The 7,981-nt window shown below is 49.9% G+C and overlaps 1 long non-coding RNA gene across 1 annotated transcript in view; it reads left to right on the top strand.

Annotated features, from left to right (window-relative positions):
• The first annotated feature begins 605 nt into the window (after positions 1 to 605).
• The window catches only part of LOC138173079 (uncharacterized), an 11,494-nt gene continuing 4,118 nt past the window's right edge, over positions 606 to 7,981 (top strand). The window contains exons 1-2 of the long non-coding RNA XR_011171318.1: positions 606 to 2,504; positions 4,337 to 4,615. This is a non-coding gene — a long non-coding RNA (uncharacterized lncRNA). The remainder of the gene's footprint in view (positions 2,505 to 4,336; positions 4,616 to 7,981) is intronic.

The following is a 7,981-nucleotide window of genomic DNA, read 5'->3' on the forward strand; positions in this document are numbered from 1 at the left end:
ACCCCTTGGAGCAGTTTGGGGACAAAGGAGAGAATGGCAGAGAAGGAATCTGTAATGAGGAAAGAGAGTCCTTGGAGACAGGGGAGAAGCCTGACCCCTGGGTGTAGGCAGACCCTCTGCTGACATGCCAGAAACCCCGTAGAGCTGTAACCAAGGAAAAGAATGGTTGCAGAGTTCCATCTGGGGGCTCGGCTGCCTTACGGGTTGGCTCACACAGTCAGGATCCCAGAATGTGACAGGCAGCAGGGCGTCCATGGCCACCCACATGAACAAGATTCCTCTCTTCTTCACCCCTGGCAAGCAGTGATCTGTCCTCTGCTTGAGGACCTCTGTGAGGTGGATCCCATGCATAGTGGGAAAAGCCTTGAGCCAGAGGACCTGAGTTCAAGTCTTATGACCCAGTGCTTTGGGCCTCTTGGGCATCCCTAATAGGTAGTGGTTTGACTCAGTGACCCTTCCAGCTCAGCCTTCTGACCCTGGGGGGCAATTCACTTCCTTCTGGAGAGGGAAAGCTTTTCTTTAATTTGCCTCTTCCTAATTCTACCCCTTGGGGCAGAATGAAGTGCTCTTAATCCCTCTTCTGGTGGTGGCTTCCCGCTGTGGTTACCCACCCCTGAGGCCTTGGGCCTCCTGCCTAGACTTTATTAGTCCTTGCAAGCAAGCCGACTGGGCAGATGGAGCAAAGTGGGCAAAGTGAGCCCCCTTAAGTGCCTCCTTGTGCTCAGCCTGGCTGAGGGTGGCTGACTCATCGGTCAGTCTGTCCCCAAAGGGACACACCAGCTGCTTCCCAAGGAGATAACAGATTGGTGAGAGGAGGGCTAGGGTGCAAGTAGGCTGAAATGAGGGAGGAGATGAGTGTGGCCACAGGGGTCACAGAAAGGCAATGCCTTGGGCTGGCATTCCTGGCATGGGGGCTGGCAAGGGCAAAGGCCCGGAGACGAGAGAGGCCAGGAAAAGAGCCAGAGAGGGGAAGGAAGCTGCTGGCTTCTGGAGAAAGCTGCCGAACTTTTGTGTGGTCCAGGGAGTGAAGCCTGGACCTTGCTTCGAATCCCACCTTGGACGCTTTCCAGTTGTGGGATCAGTTAGCCTCTGTTGGGGGATCAGCATCAGGAGTGAGATTTCAGGGTGAGCACTGGCATCGGGGAGACAGCCAACTCCATGAAGCAGGGCTGGGTTGATTCTTTGGTAGATTGTCTAGACTTAAGGCAGTGTTAATGCAGATTACATTGAGGGTGTGTCCTGCTTACTTTTTCCCCTTGGAGAGCTGGTTGTTAAACATTTACCTGTACACCCTTCTATTGAAATGAGGACACTCGGTGAAATCAGTGTGAGGGCTCAGATGAGATGTCTATGACGGACTTGGTAAACTTCTGGAGGGAATGAAGGGAATAAACACTTCTTTAGCCCTACTGTGTGCCAGGTGTAAAGCTAAGCTCTTTATAAACGTGATCTCACCAGATTCTCACCTCGGTCCTGGGAGGCAGACTTGGTGGCCCAGACGAGAAGGGTCTGAGGCTGGATTTGAACTCGGTTTCCTGTCGCCTCGGAGCCGGTGGGGTAATTAAAATGGTCTCCAATACAAAGGGATTCTAAAAGGATTCTAAAGGCTCCAAGCCTGCGCCACCTTCACCTCTTTCAGTTATCACTCCAGCCTTGGCCCGCGGCGACGCCGGCTCCCAGAGTTCAGCCTCGGTGGGCTCTGGCCGGGCGTGCGCCCAGCCTCAGACCAGCGCCTCCACCAAAGGTCCTTAAATGATCTCATCCAAGCGGCTGTCCAGGAAGGCACAATGCAAAACTTTAGGCGGCATCGTAAGGACGCTGGAACAACCTTGGCTTGAGACCTCCCGTGACTGGGAGCTCCCTACTTCCGGACACAGTCCTTACCGCGGTTGGACAGTGCGGTCTCTAGGGCGTTCTTCCTTTGATTCAGGAGGAATCGCTTCCTTTTGGGGGGGAGGGAGGAGTTGTGGGGGTGGGGCGGATGGAGAGCACCTTTCCTTTTTGTTGTAGAGTGGAAAGAACAGCTGTTTTGTGGACCAAAGACCCGTGTTCAAGTCCTGGGGCTGACGATTTCGGATTGGGAGCAGTCCTTTAGATCGGGAACTCTTTAAGGACAGGGACGAATTGGCCTTTCTTTGTATCTTTAGCGCACAGTAGGTGCTCAATTAATACTTGCTGACTTGGCTTTTTTACTCTGAGACCTAGGGCCAGTAAGATGGAGAAACACATAGCTCAAAGCTGTTGTGAGGGAAATGTCTGATAAGCCTTAAAACCAAGATCCTGGAGGGGCTTGCCATTTCCTTCTCCAGCTCATTTGACAGAAGAGGAAACGGAGCCAAACAAGGGCGAGTGACTTGCGCAGGCTCACAGCTAGAAGTGTGCTGCTTCCAGACCAGGAACCCTATCACGCCAACCACCTCATTACCCGATGCCCACAGGCAAGACGACCTCAAAGAGTGAAGATAAGGAAACAGGCTCAGACACGAACCCAGCCCTATCCACAGGTAAGAGGCTAGGAAGTGGCAGATCCAGGGCTCGAACCCGGGTCTCTCGGCCCCCAGCCGTGGGCTAGGGCCACAGCACTACAGTCTGCGCTGGGCAGACGGCGGTTTGCGCTGACCTCGGTCTGCAGTCCCCTTCCCTGCGGCTTTCCTTAAACGCTGTGGGAAGACGCCCCCTGGAGGCTTCGTGCTGTCCCAGGCTCCCAGGAGCAGCGTTCCTAGGGCTCTCCTGTCCATCCCCTCCCTGCGTGTGTGGGGGGGGGGGGCGGGCGTCTGCAGATCCGCTCCTCCTTTATGGTCATGCCTTAGCTTCAGCACCATCCTCATTCCTGTCAAACCGGTCTGGGTGACTCCCCTGCAGGCACCCCACTGACAACAACAGCATTAATAATACAGCCTTTCAAGGAGCCTCAGCCTCCCAGCTTGCAATCGTGTCCCTGCAAGCAGCCAAGCCCGAGGGCTGCGTGGCTACTACCGCAAAACTGCACGCGGATGCTTTGTGATTGGCCAAGAGTCAGACTCTAGTCCCTAGTAAAGTAATTACTGGTCTGGAGAGACTCATTTCCTGCAGATATTAAAGGAGAAGGGATGGGCTTGCCAGTCTTGAGCTGGGTTTCTCTTTGGGATGTTTTTAAGTTTGAGACATGAAGAAGAGAGAGAGAGATGGACAGATGGGATGAAGAGGAGCTGAGGGCATTAAAGAAAAAGAAAGGACCTGTAGGTGACAAGGCCAGACTTGGAGTCAGCTCACAGTGCTCCCTGCTTCTGGCTCTGCCACTTTTTATTACCTGTGTAACTGAGTAAATCCCTTACTTTCTATGGGCCTCAATTTTTTCATGCATACAATGGGAGGGTGGATGAGAGCATCCCTTTCAGTCCTGAATTCGAATATGTTCTTTCTATGAAATATACTGTCTCATATATTCCCAGAAGTTACATCCCCACTGATGATGGACAATACACAGCAGGCTGCAGCCTTGCTATCCAAGACACCCCTTGGATGTTAGAGAAGTAATGTGAAAAGAATATTTACTGGGGTGGCCAGGTGGCTCAGCGAGTAAGAGCACCGGCTCCAGTGTCAGGATGACCTGGATCAAATCCGGGCTGAGATACTCAGCACCACACCCAGAAATAACTGGCCGTGTAACCTTGAGCAAGTTACTTAACCCCGGTTGCTTAAAAAAAAAAAAAAAGAATATTTACTTTAGAGAAATCCATCTACTGCCAACTTTGTTAAAATAGTCACTTTTTAAAAATAAAAGTGAGGGAAATGCAAGACTTTTCAATTCCAGGACCATTGGGCGTGAGCAATGTAGGGTTAGATATATAAACCCAAGCCCCTCCTCTCACCTGAAGGGGCAGTCTGTCTGGAAAGGAGAGGGTGACTCAAGTACCACTAAGGCCAGCAGGGGCAGAAGTCACAAAGGGGCAGATTAAGGCTGGAGATCAGCAATAGCACAACGGAGGTCTTCAGAGACTGGACAAGCACTTGTTGGTGACATTGTAGAGTTCTTGGTCAGATACAGGTTGGAATAAATTGCCAGGGAGGTCTCTTTTTTTTTTTTTAAGCAATTGGGGTTAAGTAACTTGCTTAAGGTTACATGGCCAGTTATTTCTGGGTGTGGTGCTAAGTGTCTGAGCCCGGATTTGATCCCAGGTTATCCCGACTCTGGGGCCAGTGCTCTTACTCACTGTGCTACCTGGCTGTCCTAAAGGGGAGCTCTCTTACAACTCAAATTTTTGGTGGGGGTGTTAGCACTAATTCCTGTTTAGTCTATAACTTGTGGTCAAAGATACTGGACAAAGCCACTGAGCTCCCTATCTTGTGCCCTCAGATCTCTAAAGAAAGTATTCCTGTCTGGAGAGAACGTGGCATCAAGCGATGGAATACCCCAGGCCTCCACAATGAAATACATAATCATTCCAAAGAGTTTGGCCTGACCATCCACACAGGACACACCAAATGGACAAAGAACACTACTTGCCAAGACTATGATATGTCGGACAGACAGTCCACTGAGTCAGTGTCTTGGATGGACACTGTGGGTGCCTAGTGAGCTGGGCCCAGACCGCAAGAAGAGGAGAAGAGAGAAGGCTGAATTGTCTTATGAAAAGTAGGTGGTGTCATTTTTGGCTGCTCCTGGCATCAAGGGTCATCTTCATAGCACTAATATTCTGGTGAAATAGCATGGTTATGAATTATGGGCAGCTCCCTTCCCAGCTGAGTCACAGTAGCATTTTGGGTGAAAGGTAATGAGACACATAGCATATGACTGTTGATAATATGTGTAAGAAAGGCTATATAGCCTGCAGGCCCTGTGTGACCAGAAGCATGTGAGCTGGTCGCAGGGAGAGATGAAGAGAGAACAGTTTTTTTCAAAGTCCAATCACTTGTGTACGTCCTGAGGGCACATGGTTTTGGGCCTCAGTTTCCTCATCTGTAGAATGACAGGACTGCTCTAGATGGCAGCTTTTCATCTGTGTTCCTATGAGCCAACTCTTAGGATACACACAGGAGGAAGAGCCCCAAAGGTCTTGTAGGCTAGGGTGGGGTGGGTGAGGATGGGGGTAGTGCCAAGAACTCACATTAGTGAAGCCTTGGGACCAGGGACATCCTGCAGAGTCCAAAGGAGGTAACCATGTGGCCCTCCTTTTTGGGAGACAGTTAGAATTAAGTGACTTACCCAGGGTCACACATCTAATAAGTGTCTGTAGCAGCAAGCACCCCAAGCATCCTCAGGGTTTGCTGCCAACACAGGTTCTTGGATCTGCTTTGATAAAGGAAAGCAACTCAAAATGGGTTAACAAGCTTACTTTAATCAGTCAAACATGTATCGTTTACCTAGTTCAGGGGAAAAAGGTCAGCACCCCAAACTTCAAAGTATACAGACAGAATTATCAAGACGGAGAAACAGATCAAGTAGACAGATTTCCAAACTGTCCAACTATCACATTCATACCAAATCAACATCTGGGTTTTTCAAAGCCGGGGGGCTCTGGACGACGGCTTCTCAGAATCCAGTTCAAATCACAGAACATTTCTCAAAGTGAGCCCCCAAACAAAGCCTCAAATCAGGGTTTATATACCCTTCTCCTGGCTCAGAGAATGTAACAACCTTATTGACCCATTGGCTAATGAAGAAGTATCTACTGAAAAACAAGCCTCCCACCCCAAGGCTCCAGGTGCACTTTAGCCTAGGGGCAGGGAAGATCTTAAAAATTTACATTCCCATTACAGTGTCTGAGGCCAAATTTGACCTCCTTAATAGTCCTACATTGTAAGCAATGACTGGTTTGAAATCCCCACGGGGACTTGGGCCCACATCCTGTCCAGAGCCACCTTGTCCCCTGATATCTGATTCTGAAGGCCTATATTCTCTGGAACAGGCAGGCCTCTCATCTGAGGGAAAGGCTGGCAGGGTGCAGCTGGAGGGAGTCTGAGAAGTCACTTAGTCCAAACTCCTCATTTTACAGATGAGACAACTGAGGCCCCAAGAAGCCAAAGAAGTTGCCAAGGCCACAGGGACAGTAAAAACCAACTCTGAACTGGGCATTGATTCTATTATACTGCGTACTGCAAGAGGGCACAGCTGGCATTGCCCTCAGGACACAGGGCCATCACTACCCAGCCCCAAGCCCTGGGGCCAGCCCAGCAGCGCCAAGAAACAGAAGCAGAAGCACTCTCAGTGGGTGCAGAGAGCCGTCCCGTGGTTTTCTTTGTCCCAGGCTCCCCTATGCCCTTTGGTGTCTCACAGAATGTTTCTGGGTCTCAGATACTAGTGCTTGTGCTGAAGCCAGCCCAAGAGCCAATGGGGAGCTCTCCTCTCTCTCTTCCCAGGACTGTTCTGATCATCACATTGAGGTGGCCAACTCTGGGTCCCCAACTCAGCCCTTGATAATAACGGGCTCTGGCTGCTTTCACCTTCTGCTCACCTGCCTCAGAGCCTTCTCCTTCCTTCCTTCCCTCCTCCGTGCCTCCAGTCAGGATCCAGATCTCTGAGGCCAGAAGGGAGCAGACTCCGTTCCCAGGGCTTCCAGCCCTCTCTACTTTCTCCTTAATGTTAGCAAACACTCTGACTTCTCTGTGGACTTTCTATGGCTCACCTATAAAGCCCTGGGGTGGACTAGGTCCCTTTTGGCTCTGACAGTCTCTGTCTTGGTCAGAGTAACAGTCACTCAGTAACAACCATAGAGTGAGAAGGGACCTGAGAGCCATCCAGGCCAGGCAAACCCCATCTCCCCCAAACTATTCCTATAACAGACCTGACCAGTCAGCACCCGGTTTTGGCTTCTCTCTGCCCACTATTCCCCATCAGCCTCTGGTCCATTCCAACTAGGAATCCAGCCCAAGTGGGAGCATGTAGGGTTGTTATACAGAGGGTGGAGGGGATGTTCCCATAAAAACATCATTTCTAGGGAAGGCTGGTCTAGAGGCTCACTGTCTTTTGGGGAGGTGTTCGTGCCTGTGGCACCTTCTGAATCTATCCCAGCAAGGATCTCTCCTCTCTGCCCACTCTATCTAATCCAGCTGTTCTCCCATCTTTGTTCCCTTGGCTGCCATTTCTACCTTCTCTCTCTGAAGATCCCAGCCTGTGACGCTGGAGTCCCAATGCAGCAGCTCCCCCATCCTCATGGTGACAGGAAGTTGGACTCGGTAAGGCTTTTGTCCCTCTTTCCCACTCACCTCTGTTTCTTCCATTTTCATCTTTACATTTTCATCCTTGGGATGCCTTGGATGCTGAACAGGCTCTTCCGTCTACTTTCTGAAGACCTTATCTTACTTATAGTGATGTCTTTGAGATGAAGCTCATTTCGGAGTGGATCCCTCCCCCCATCCTGGTCCCTGGCCCAGTGAGTCATCTCTGGCAACAGATTAAAAAGGAAAGAGGATAAACAAGGTCTCAGAACAGACAAACTATGACTGTGGCTACCATACATTTCTCTACACAGTACTTACTATGTGCAGGTACATACATCCCCCCCTACATTCAAGGGCCCCCATCATTCTGCATCGAAGAGAGAGAGATTTAACCTGTTTGTCTCAGTTTCCTCAACCGTAAAATGAGGATAATACTAGCACCCACCTCCTAGGATCAAATAATATTTGTAAAGTGACTGTTGCCCCCATAGAAATATGCTACAGATAAATCAATGGATATGGGACTTTTGTTTGTCTTTGACCAGTATAAGGTTTTACAAATGAATTTATAGCTAGTGCTGCCTCTGGCTGCCAAATGTCTCCCTTTGTCCAGTTAGTGATGACTAAGGAATTCCTTAGGTAGAATTGTTCTGACAATTTATTTACATGGTAGACAATTATTGAAATCATAGTGAACAGGTACGGCCTTTCCTTCATTTCAGTCTCTTTTGATCTGTAATGTGTTTGCCTAGGTCAGGAATGACTTGCTTCATTTGCAAGCACAATCTCTCTCTCTCTCTCTCTCTCTCTCTCTCTCTCTCTCTTTCTCTCTCTCTCCCTC

Source organism: Petaurus breviceps, unplaced genomic scaffold (genome assembly GCF_028583685.1).
Source record: "Petaurus breviceps papuanus isolate PSGF00001 unplaced genomic scaffold, PetGlider_PUasm1.0 559, whole genome shotgun sequence".
Taxonomy (NCBI): Eukaryota; Metazoa; Chordata; class Mammalia; order Diprotodontia; family Petauridae; genus Petaurus; species Petaurus breviceps.